The 12,966-nt window shown below is 43.9% G+C and overlaps 1 protein-coding gene across 7 annotated transcripts in view; it reads right to left on the bottom strand.

Annotated features, from left to right (window-relative positions):
• Positions 1-12,966, bottom strand: part of OTUD7A (OTU deubiquitinase 7A) — a 229,788-nt gene that overhangs the window by 111,865 nt on the left and 104,957 nt on the right. For 6 of the 7 annotated variants that reach the window (XM_075897702.1, XM_075897704.1, XM_075897703.1 and 3 more), the window contains one exon: positions 11,524-11,660. The gene's annotated coding sequence lies outside the window, so the exon portion shown is untranslated. Of the gene's footprint in view, positions 1-7,734; positions 7,828-11,523; positions 11,661-12,966 lie in introns of all 7 variants that reach the window. The other variant, XM_075897705.1, reaches the window with a different exon arrangement.

Genomic DNA, 12,966 nt, shown 5'->3' with positions numbered 1-12,966 from the left:
TATAGTACCATTAAGCATTTGTTTTAAGAATTCATAAGCCTTTCTTAAGAAAGACTTTGGTGGTTATATTGTGTCTGATAAAAACACAGAAAAATACTAGCACACCTTTAGCTACAAAAATGTCACTGGTTTCAATTCATGGACATCTGTCCAGAATGGCAAATGTGTGTAAGCAAAAATATGAACAGCTGACAACGGTAATGATATTCTCTACATCCATAGTGTAGTATAAGAGATTTACTGGCAAATTGACACTATTTGCAAGAATGAATTCCTTATTATGTTCATTAATTGTATTGCTATTATTTGGGGGGCATTGAAATGAGGAACTGACACCTTTTGAAAGGAATAAAAAAAAGTTAACACTTTATATTCCAAAATCAAGTTGAAAAAATAGTTTAAAATATAGATCACTTGGGGAACCCTCCCCCCCCCAAATCTGCATGTGCATGAGTAGTATATATGGGAAATGACATAAAATCCTCACCAGTTTAAGTGACAGGTGCTCATCTACATGGTCTGTTAGCGCACTGCCAGCTGGGATGTAAATCTACAGCACTTTAGCCTGCCGCACATTAAATGAACATAATGAAGTGGCTGCCCTTCATGGGTAGAAAAGGGTTGAAAAGTAGCCTTAGGGAGGCTGTGCCAGAGGCAGCCAATCAGAGAAGGGCTGAAAGAAGCAGACAATCAGGGCCAAGCAGGCCCATATAAAAAGAAGCAGAGGAAGGGAGTTCTCTGCTGGGAGCCCAGGGAGGAAGAACGAGGTCTCTGGAGCATTGAGAAACGTGTCAGCACCCTGGACAGAGCAGTGCTGCTAGTCTGGTCTAGGGGAGCAAGAGGCAGCTCCTGGCTGGCTGCTATGGTTTGCATACTGAAGCCCTCACAAGCAAGAGGATGGTGGAGAGATGTGGAAGATGGATAATGGATTGTAGCTGGCCACTAAAGGGAGTGTCTCGACGGTACATTGCATTCCATCCTCCTCCCCTCCCCGCCCAGAAGGGGGAGAGCAGTGTGTGGCATGATCTGAGGGCTGTATTGCTGAAGAGGATGCTGTGATCCTTGGTGAAATATGGGTCCTAGAGCAGGAGTGACAGTGGTGAAGCGCCACCCAAAGAGGGCGCACTACCATGCTAAGTCCCAAGTCCACCAGCAGGAGGCACTGGAATGGTGAGCAAACACCATTATGCTGACTAGATAGACAAGCCCACACTGTTAACATTTCTAAAAACTAAAGCTACCTATTGACTCATACATAACTGAAGCATTTTTATATGCCCAAAAGAGATCTAGGTCCAGATTCAGGACAGCGCATGGGTTGTACTTACAGCATATGTTGAGGTACTGCTGATATCAAATGACTAAATATTTTGCTGAATTGAGACCCTCGGCCATGTGATAGAGTGGTATCTCTTGCCATGAAAGAGCAGAATCATATACTGTAAACTTTTATGCCAGACGTTTGAAATTTCAGAGCATTTCTGGATCTCTGAATGCTTCTCTATTTTCAAGTGGTATTGATTTTTCATTTGGATCTGATAAAGAGATTATAACACTCTCTGCTGTGGAACTTACCGCAGTTGCCTATGTCTTTGCGTTTGTGTTACTGCAGCCCAATCTACACTTTTACTTTAATGGAAAGCTCTAGCTCTGGCATAACTCAGCTGCTTAACAGTTCTGCAGTGTTAGCCACAGAGATCCTGTACAACCAAAGACTCTGCTGCCTTAATTCTATTTGCTTCAAGGTGCAATTTAGGTTGTGACATAGTTGTTCTCTTGTGCAAATCAGCCTAGTCTCAAGATTTCCCCCCCATCTCCCTGGATACTTGAGTGATCACCTCCCCAAATGCTATTGTGGTAGCTGAAGTCATTGAGGGCAGATATACCCCTCTGGATGTGACCATTTGGGCAGCCGGTGACAGCACATTCTCAAACTACAGAGTTTCCTTGCCCCAATGGGTCTGAGAAAGCTCAAGTCTCTTGTCCTTCCAGGACCTAAGTCAATCTCTTTTCTCAGACTCTGGTCAGAGTGGGGTATTGAGGTAGCATGTCCGAGTGTGCGTGTGCAGTAGCAAGTCTGTTGGCGACAAGTTTTCCCATTCTGGGCCTGCACCCACAGAGTTTTATAAGAATTACTTACTTACTTACTGCCCGTTACGCCAATGGCACATAGGGCAGCAACAAAGTCCTTCCACTTCTGTCGGTCGCAGGCCAAAGCGCCTATTGTTCCCCAAGTGTGATGATGGTCTTTTAATTCTTGTTCTACCGTTCGGCGCCAGGTTGTTTTTGGTCTTCCTCTCTTTCTCTTCCCATCTGGTTTCCAGTGGAGTGCAATTTTCGTAATAGATCCGTCTTCTCTTCGTAACACATGACCTATCCATCGCCAACGTCTTTTCATAATTATAGTGGCCATGTCTTCTTGTTTACACTGAGACAGTAGGTCTTCGTTGGAAATTTTATTTGGCCAAAATATCCTGATTATTCTTCTAAGATTCTTGGTATGGAATGTAGACAATTTGTATAGTTGTATAGTTTCAGCTTGGTACGCACGCTGCACTTTGAGGATTTCCAGATGTTATTCATACTGATAAAGGCATTTCATGCTTTACTCAGTCTATTCTGAATGTCTTGCTTACTTCCACCATCTGGGGTGATGATACTACCCAAATATACAAATCTATCAGTAAAAGGAAGATCGTTGTTACTGATCTTGATGGGGGTTTGTATTGTAGTGTTCAGAGTCATGACTTCTGACTTCTTCTGATTTATCTTAAGGCCAACTTGTGAACTATACTTATTTAATTTATCTGTTTTATCTTGCATATGCCGATGAGTGTGATTTATAAGAATTAGAATACAAATAATCAGTTAGATTTTCAGGGTGGCTCTTTAAGAGCTGTGGACTGCATAGGAATATTCTGACACCTGGCCGTCTGGTTTTATTTTTAACCCTTAAGAAACTATCCCAACCTGAAATGTCACACAGCATTGGCATTAACCATGTTCCTTGGCAAAAAGCGAATCTCAGGGACCTAATTTGTAAAAAGGAGAGTTTTTGTGCATGAGGTGGAGGAGTTGAGTTGGGATATATAATCCCAACAGGCCCTGTGTCCTTGCTGGGCCAGGAACCTCTTCTTACTCCTCAAAATTGTATTTGAGACTTACCCAGCTCCCTCTGTTGCCTGAAGCTGGAAAAAAGCTGAGGACAAGGGGTTCTAAGCAAAGCAATAAGAGACTGGTGTGGATGAGGGGCAGGTGGAAAGCAAGTGGGACTGGAATTAGCCTCAACCACTTGTAAGCTGGCGGAGTGTGGGGGCGGGGGGAGCAGCAGCAAGGGGAGAGACCAAACTGGTGGTGCTGAGGTCCATGGGGAGAACAGGGGCTGAGAATTCTCAACTCCAATCTATTACCTCAGAAAATGGAGGAGGAGCACAGAAGCCTTCACCCAGATTACAGAATTAAGGTCGTCGTTCAAGCTCAGCCTGATTGTAACAGCAGGAATCTTTCCATGTATCTGCTGAACGTGGCTGAATTTGACACTGCTGAAGAGAGGTCTTGTTGCATCATCTTACCTCTCCTCACAGGTTATGACATGTTGTCCAAGCTCTGCAGGGCTTCAGTGTGGAGCTTACTGCTTCTCATCCTCCTCTTTTAAATTGCTACTAGCTGCTTCCATTGGGTAGGAAATACCATCCATTTGCCAATGAGACCCAGATTTACTGCTGACCGAACTGCTATCTTGACACCCTGTAATCACCAGTTGTGATACCTTTAACTCCCTGAAATTAAATATAATCACATTTTAACTAATATTTTGTTGCTCTCCCCACTGCACAAGACTGCTCTTCCACTACTGAGAATTTCTTTTTGGCTTTGTATACTTCTATGGAAGTTTCATAGCAGCCGTCCCCATCAACACAAACCTCTGAGTATCTAAGGTAAATCTATTCTTGTGACATCAGCCAATTCACGTTAGTGAAAATTAGAGCCATAGGTGCTGGAACTAGGGATGTGGGGGTATGTGTGTGCTGCAGCACCCCCTGGCTCGAAGTGGATCCATTATACATAGGAGTTACAATTTGATTCCATGGATCACAGCACCCCCACTATAAAAATTATTCCAGTGTTCCTGGCTAGAGCTAATGTGTCTGTGTCATAATCAAACTAAAGTATAAACTGACATTTCATGGACACAAAATTAGTTGGGTTATAAAACTAATGCGAATACTAGCGGGTTACAGGACACTGCTCAGTTCTTCAAATAAAACCCAGGACATTGCACACAGCCTACAGATGCAGTGAATGTCACCAGTGTGTGTGTTCATGTCCTGACTACTTTATTTTGGGACCATGTAATAAGGTAAAGTGCAGACGAGGCTCTAACATTTCTTCTCTCCACACTCCCCAAACAAATCCATGCAACTCCTTCCCTATAATTTAGACATTCATACATGGAAATCCTAATAGTGTTGTCTTCAAGAAATGAAAACCATCAGAGGAAATACAACTCTGCTCCAGAGACTGTTATGGTGAGTTAAAAAAAGGTTACTTGAATATTCTCGTGCCTGGAATCTCCACTGCAGTTTACATAAAAAAGTCTTGCAATCACGAAACTGGGATGATTTTTAAAATGCTATTTAATATATAGGCACATGTAAAGCCACTGCACTGTTATTTTGTCTCGTTCTCTCAAACCACAGACTGGAACTTTGGTAAGCTGAGATAGATTCCTGAAAAAGATCTCTCAAATATCACACAGTGGCGGCTGAGTTTTCAGAGTAAAAGCCCACTAAGTCTGGGTTGGAAGAGTAAAGGAAGGGAAATCTTATCTGTGTCTGGTGCCTCTCTAATGATTGCCTTTCATTCCATCCTTTCACCTCACACTTTCGCTATTGCCACAAAAGGATACCATACTTTCCTCAAGTCCCTGGAATTCACCATGCCACGTTCAAGTAGCAGCCAGCAACGTGTCTCAAAGTAGTGCTTGCTGATAACAGCTCAGCTCTGTGATTAAGTGTTAAGGATTTAAGATGGTGGTTTTAAGAGGAGACTGGCTAAATCTACAAAATGGTATTTGTCTAATCATCAATCAAATTACTCCAGCAGATATGCTCAATAGCTAAGAATCCTTATTTGTGTTCAGAACTATAAATGATAGCTCATAGACAAACTGCATCTCCTACAGTTTGCTGCTGTCTTCCAGAGCATGTCCTTCTGGCCCATCTGGGAATTAGCTTTCAGCCAGTCTGATGCCCCCTCCTCTTGTTGGTGAACCCATAGTCCCCCCCCCCCTCTCTGGACTCAATTGCTCCCTCTTTTTGGCTTGGTCCTCCATTTGGGGCACTTTCATTTTCCCCTTCCAATGTAACCAAGTATGGCTGGATGGAGTGTCTGAGACAGTCCTCTGCTCCACTGCCCAGACTTTGACACTTCCCCAGTAGCTGGTAAGGGAACCGGGGCACACCTATCACCCTGGGTTCCACTTCAGGGCCTAACAGCCACTGTATACACAGTCACAGACCCCTTTGTCGGGCTACCTCCCAACTCTCTTCTCTTGCTCTGCCATCTTCACTCCTCTCCCACAGGTTACCACTGGAGCTTCCTGTTTTGGTTTTCCCGGCTTCTTGTCACAGTCTGTATTCCCAGGCAGGATCTCAGAACTTACTCCCTCCTAAATCTTCTCCATGTCTCTTGCCAACTTCCCTCCACTCTAGTGAGTGACTGCAGCCCTCCTCTTACCACCAACTTCCTTTCTTTCTGCTTGTCCCAACTCCTCTCTCAACTGAGCATCATCAACCATTAGGTTTGATCAGCCCTCACCCTCCTCTATGTGCAGTCCATCACAGGGTTAACTGGCCCTTTTTACTTAGTTGGGCCTTGTATGGGGACGGACATCCCATCACACCTTCCTAATCTTGATTTTCAGTTGTTGAGGTGAAATAAATTTAAATATTACAGACATATTCTTTAGTTGTGTTGTAAACATGAGTACACCTAAACAGAACAAAAGAGATGAGTACTGCTTAAAGGAGGAATATGTCTCACAGAAAACCCAATTGTTATTTTAGTCTAGCTAGATGTTATGGTTTATTTATTTATTTTATTCTGCAAGGAGGTTTAATGGTAGTTCGAATTAGGAGCTTTAATTCGAACTACCTAGTCAGTGCCGCATGTAGCCGCGGGCAGGTAGTTCAAACTACGGGGCATTTAAAAATGGCGGTGCCCGGGAACATGCAAATGAAGCCCGGGTTATTTAAATCCCGGGCTTCATTTGCGAGTTCAAATGCCTACATTAGCCACCCTAGTTCGAACTAGGGTGGCAGTGTAGAGATACCCTGAGTTAGGCAATGGTTAGGCCTCTGGGGCACTGTGACCATTCTTCTTCTTCCTCATCAGTTTTGTCCCACTGCCACTCTGCATTGATACTGTCTGACTATTGTACCAACTACTGTCTCTAGTCTTACACTTAGGCTGTTAATTCCCTGGGCAAGGATGGTCTTTGTTATGTACTTGTGGGGCCCTTGGCTATGACCAGGGCCTGTAGGTGCTACCACAATACAGATAAATGTTGATAAATAACAATAATCCCTTTGTACCTCAGCCTCCCATTGGTAATATGGGAATAGTAGTGCTCTACATCACAGAGCTGTTGGGAGAATAGATACCTGCCCACAAATAAACAGGTACTAGAATCATAGAACACTAGAACTGGAAGGGACCTCAAGAGATCATCGAGTCCAGTCCTCCACCCTCAGAGTAGGACCAAGCACCGTCTAGATCATCCCTGACAGGTGTCTGTCTAACCTGCTCTTAAATATCTCCAGTGATGGAGATTCCAAAACCTTCTCCCCTCCCCCAGGCAATTTATTCCAGTGTTTGACAGGCAGGACATTTTTCCTGATGTCCAACCTAAACCTCCCCTGCTGCAATTTAAGCCCATTGCTTCTTGTCCTATCCTCAGAGGCCAAGGAGAACAATTTCCCCCCCTTCTCCTTACAACACCCTTTTAGATACTCAAAAACTGCTCTCATGTCCCCTCTTAGTCTTCTCTTTTCTAAACGAGCCCAGTTCTTTCAGTCTTCCCTCATAGCTCATGTTTTCTAGACCTTTAATCAACAGGAAAAACAGACTTCTAAAGACTTTCTAAAACTCTTTGAACTTCCCCAGTTCTGCCTGTCAACAACACTAACCCAGCCCTCTGGAAATTTAATTAGCCATGACAGTGGGTGGCCCAAGGACCCTCACATGACTACAAAAGCAGCAGCTTTTCAACACATGTAATAAAGTGGTTTAGCACACACTACACCAGAAAAAACAGGTCTGCACTGAACAGAGGGGTCCCAATATTACACTTAGACAAGATATTTACACAAGGGCTCTTGTAATATCTTACAAGAACACTGTCAATGTTTAATAGGGTCTAAGACATAGATCTTGAAAGTTGTTTTGTGTGGGTGGACCTGGAGTGAAACTCCACTGAACAAAATGGGACTCCGTGCATGGAAGCTTTTACATCTTTTATCTTATTTTACATTTCATAATGACAAAAACGCAACCTTTATGAGGTTTTATTCTGCATAGAGCACAAGTGACTTTGTGAATTTACGATGTCCCGCATTGTACCCTGTGTCACACACTGGTTTCTTTTGGTCTCCCCAAAATCCAGTCAGAATCAAATCTTATTTTGGAAAGGGAGAAAAAAAGTGGTCAAATTCAGGCTGTAAGCACATTTACCATAATTGCTGTTACCATGGGTTCATTCAGGCTATTTGCTGCCCCATGTTATACTCTCTCAGAAGATTATTCCATCCAGGCACAGGAATACACCTGTGTGAAACATGGCGTAGAGTGATCAGAGGGTATATTCACTGATTAAGCTTTATATCCTAAGCCTGCAAAGTACTTAAGCACCATTTTAAAATACTAGTCCTGCTGGGATGGGTGGGTCACAAAGGGCCCAGGTTTGTGGAGTAGCTCCCCTTCCCATAGGGACTGGGAACGCTGCCCTGTGGTCATCCACGGGGCTGCTTCTGGTCTCTCCTTTCCCTGAGCACCAATGACAGGGGTATCCTGGAATCCTAAACCCACAGCTCTTGCCTTTGTGGGTCTCTTCAAGCTGGCTGATGTCAGCAAAGGCAGTAACCATGGAATCTGTACCCAGCTGGAGCAGGTGAATTGTTCTCCCACTATTAATGACAGGTGCCAAACCTGAATGGCCCTGTAACACCAAGTTGCAACAGCATTCACTCAAATTGGACCCAGCTGTCCCATTGTCATGGTGGAGGAGTGGCCGAGCCAAACCTGAGTGGTGCTGTAGCTCATGTTCCAGGTCACAATGCCACTCACTCAAATTTGTCCAGCTACGCCTCTGTCATGACAGAGGGGCGGCCAGGCCAGACTTGAGATGGGGGCCCTGTGAAAATACACCAGGTGCACGTTGGTTAATCTGGGCCTCATTTCTAGGGCTGCAACTGAACCCATGAAATCACACCAAAGCTGTCGCTGATCTTTCTGAACAAAGATACAAGATTGCCCAAGATCCAAAACTCAGATCGACAGGACAAAAAATAATTTAAAAAACTGCTCTAACCAAAAGCTGTTGCTAACCACTTAGAAGCTTTTTCAACTGATACAGGATCAGATATCCTGTACCAAAGAAGAGAGATGATGAAAAAAACTCAGCCAACATATATAAAAACCCCTGAAAACAGGAAACTAGCCAAGACAGTGCCATTATCTAAAAAACAGCAAAGAATAGAACAAAAAATTCAGTCCAATTATTTGAACTTCAGCCTTAGAGAAAGTATCATCATCTTTTTAAAGAGATCAGTTGGAGAGCATTTATTAACATAGTTAGGGTTTCTGAAGCCCTGTTAGTTTTAATCACCTATTATTTTCTAACTTGTTTGAGTTCTTTAAGGATAAATCTACCGAAAGTGATAAAAGGGCTCCACTGAATATTCATTGATCAGGAAACTTGCTTGAGAATATTTCACATTCAAGGTTAATGAATCTGGTACAAAAAGCCACAGGAGACCAAGTTGAATTTAAAAACTAGAGAATGAGAGATACTCTCTCACCTAAACCATCCACTTGCTTCATGAAAAATCTCTTTAGAAAACTTGAGGAGATAGCTTAAGTCACTGAGATAAACATGTGAATTTTCGCAAGATTTTCTAAAACAGCTAAAGAGCCTGAAGCACTTTCAAATGAACCCAAAATAGAAGCTAAGAACATGGACTCAACATGAATATTATTTATATTATAGTTATATAACACCAAAACATCACAAGGAGCTTTAGATAGATTTCAGAACAAAATGATTTCTACTTAAGGTTGCTCACCATCTACATCATACAGACACAGCAAATGAAAATAAAATGAATAGGGAAAACACAGTGCCGGGATGCACAAAACAAAACGAACTCATGGTGCTTCTAGGTTGGGATCCTCTATGATCTTGATTAATATTTTCAGCTCCACTCCGAAGTATCTTACTCTGTGAGATACCTGATCCACAGCAAAGCCAATAAGAGTCCTTCAACTGGTTTCAGGAGGTTTTAGTAAAGGACCTGAATGGTATTAAGGAAATTGTACTCAAAACTTGGTGGAAAGTAGAAGCAGAATAAGCAATGTAAATCTTATTAAAAAGAAACTGTAAGAAATCCCCCCAGAGAAACCATCCACACACTAAACCCAATGCTGGAACTCAATGAAAACTAGTCTTTAAGGCCAGATCTATCCTAAAGGGGAAAGTTGACTTAAGATATGCAACTTTAGCTATGTTAATTATGTAACTGGAGTCAAAGTATCGTAAATCGTGTTTTGGCACCACCCACACAGTGGAGGGTTGACGGGAGCACACACTCCCTTTGACTTCCCTTCCTCCTCATGAGGAGCAGAGCTACTGGTGCGGATGGAAGCACGCTCTCAGTTCAGATTAGTGGGTCTTCACTACACTCCCCTAATTCGAACCCCAGAAGATACACTGCATCCATTTAGATGCGTCTGTAGTGCAGACAAGCCTTAAGCAGATTTAACAAGCGGTCAGAAGGGATTTCTGTGGAAAAGAGTAGAAACAAAATAATGTAACTTTTCCTTTTCCCCTGCCCCTGACACCACAGTCCTTTAGAAATTTGCTGGCTATTGCAAGAAACAAACTGCCCGAGAACATTAAAATATATCCTGTTTCTATTGTCCTTTCCTTTTTGGATATGGAAGTGATTGTGGACGTAACTCAGTCCTAAGATATGCTCATTGCTATGCACATCAGGGTAACCTGATAACTGTACAGGTGCAGCTGAGTTCTGAGTTATGGCCTCAGTTTGGCCTTTTGTCGTACTGGATTTTTAAAGTGTAGTTGCATTTTTTAAAAGAGCTATGTTGGCATAGCATGGTTGTATAAGCACAGCCTACTCTGACAGAGGGCTTTCTGTTGAGATAGGAACACCACTTCCCTGACGGAGGTTAGCTATGTTGATGGAAGCACTGGCTGTCTGCCCCCGTGGTGGTGGTGGTGGTGGGGGTTATGTCATCATAGCCACATCAGTCTGGTGGGTGTTTTTTTCCACTCTTCACCATTTTAAGTATGCAAAGATAAATTTCAAGAGCAGACCAAGCCTTACACATGTCTAAAGACACAAGGAACTGCAGGATGTTTCAGCTACCACCACAATAAAAGCAAAGGTAGAGTAGCTCTGAACACAATACAGAAAACAACAATCAGTCTATAGTCCCCACTTCTATATAGTTAATTCTAACATTAACTGGAATCTAAATCTTCACTTATAGTCCTTTAGTTCATGCTGTACATAGGCCAACCCGAGCCCTTTTGGCGCCCTGGGATCGGGCGCGCGGCACCACCCCAGGCGCAGGGTGCATGCGCAGGCCTGCCCGTGGGGCGCGGGCCCACCCCCCGGGGCCCTCGGCGCATGTACAGGCCAGTCACGGCTGCTGGCGCGCTTCCCGGGGCCCGCCCCTGGGGCGCATGGCACATGTGCTGCCTGGCCCGGTCCGGCCAGCACTGCTGGCACGTGCGTCGGGCCGTGCAGGGCCCCGCAGCCGCGGGGAGAAGGGCGCTACTGGCCGGTGCCCCGGGGCTGGGGCTGGTACTGCGGGAGCCAGGCGTGCAGCTCCTGATGGCAGCTGTGTGCCCCTGACAGCTGCCATCAGGCGCCCCCCATCAGTTGGTGCCCTGAGCAGCTGCCCAGCTCGCCCATGCCTCCGTCCGGTTCTGGCTGTATACTTTCAACAACTGGACTGCTGATTTACAGTTTATTGCCGTGAACGTCCAATGTCATGGATAGTTGGCGGGGGGGGGGGGGGGGGCGGGGGGAAATATTTGAGGCATGCATTGACACCAATACAGAACATCACAACTTCAAATTCTGCATTAGAGCTCATTTGTATTTTCTCCAGTAGCCGAAAGCCAGACTGCTAATATTAGTTTATGCTTATTCTTGTACCACAAATAGTCACACAGATGACTAAAGCTATCTTTAACCAAGCTGTTCAATGACTTACTTTCAGCAGATTTTAAATACGATTTCCTTGAGGCATATATCAGATGGGCATTATGCTGCTGGTTTTCGGTGTGGAAAAGAGTCCATTTTTGCCACAGTAGAAGGTGTGAATAAGTGAAAATATGTCCCCTGAGAAATCTGAAAAAGAAAAGACTGTATATTAATCATCTTCCTTGCTTTGCACTCTTTGAATGACACCAATCAATGCATTTTTAAAAGTCTGCCCTACCCTTGTATATTAGGTGTCCACCGTATTGCACTGACATTGTGCAATAACATCGTCAATATCAAAGGTATTTGCATTGGGAAAGCAGATTAGTCGGGTATCCCTCTGCCCAGTCTGTGCACACAAGTGGTATTCCGAATGTGCAAGAGGGTGCAATATTTACAAAAGAACGGCCATACTGGGTCAGACTAAAAGTCCATCCAGCCCAGTATCCTGTTTGCTGACAGTGGCCACTGCCAGGTACCCCCAGAGGGAGTGAACAGAACAAGTAATCATCAAGTGATCTCACCCACATTGCCCGTTTCCAGCTACTGACAAACAGAATCTAGGGACACCATTCCTACTCATCCTGGCTAATCGCTGTTAATGAACCTATCCTCCGTGAATTTATCTAGTACGTAGACAGGCATGAAAAAAATCAGTCTTTAGGCAATGGGAAAACAACCTGAAATATTTTTTTTTGTGGTCAAATTTTCACTTAGAGTTAAGCAAGAGGGTGCAGGGACATGTCATAAAATTTCAGGAAGTGAAATGATGAGAAGAGCAGCCATAGGGAAGGGCTTTTGAGGGTGAGAAGTTACCCATCACCAGTCACTGTTGGAGAGGAATGTTAGGAGCCATTGTAGTGCTAAGAATCTACTCTAGCAGTAGCTTGTAGGATGGTGAGTAGTAGGAGCACTGAGATACAGTTTCCGCCCAACAGCAAGACACCCAGGGTGTTGGTACACATTCTATTGTTGGAACTTGGCTGTCATTACATTGACAGTCTTGCTAGGAAAGGGTGGGCGGAGGGGAGGGGGTGTGAGAACTGAAGAGGTTTGCTTTGTGAAATGTTGCCTTTCTGATGATTGCGCAAGTCACTGTATTCTTCAAGGGAGTTTGGTAGGTTCTCGGCTCTGAAAGAAGCTGTGGTTTTCATGAAGTGGACTCAACTGTATTTTGTTGTGAGCCAAGAATCATAAATGGAACTAGGTATTTTTCAGGGCTTCACTTTGTATGATGAATCAACACACTGCTGAGATGCTGGTGTGATTAATGCCATCTGGTTACTTTTAAAGTGAAAGAAGCAAGATTTGCTTCTTTGTTCTACAAATGTTCCTTACCTTGCAGTACTCCTGATCATGAGTAGAGGGGGAAAGCACAGTGGAGTCACAAACTAAAACTGTGAGTAATGGGGTAGCGGAAAACAAGGTAGGAGCAAATAACTAAAATAAAGTA

This window comes from Pelodiscus sinensis, chromosome 14 (assembly GCF_049634645.1).
Source record: "Pelodiscus sinensis isolate JC-2024 chromosome 14, ASM4963464v1, whole genome shotgun sequence".
Classification (NCBI taxonomy): domain Eukaryota; kingdom Metazoa; phylum Chordata; order Testudines; family Trionychidae; genus Pelodiscus; species Pelodiscus sinensis.
The sequence above is the reverse complement of the archived record's forward strand: the minus strand, read 5'-3'. Positions and strand labels throughout refer to the sequence as shown.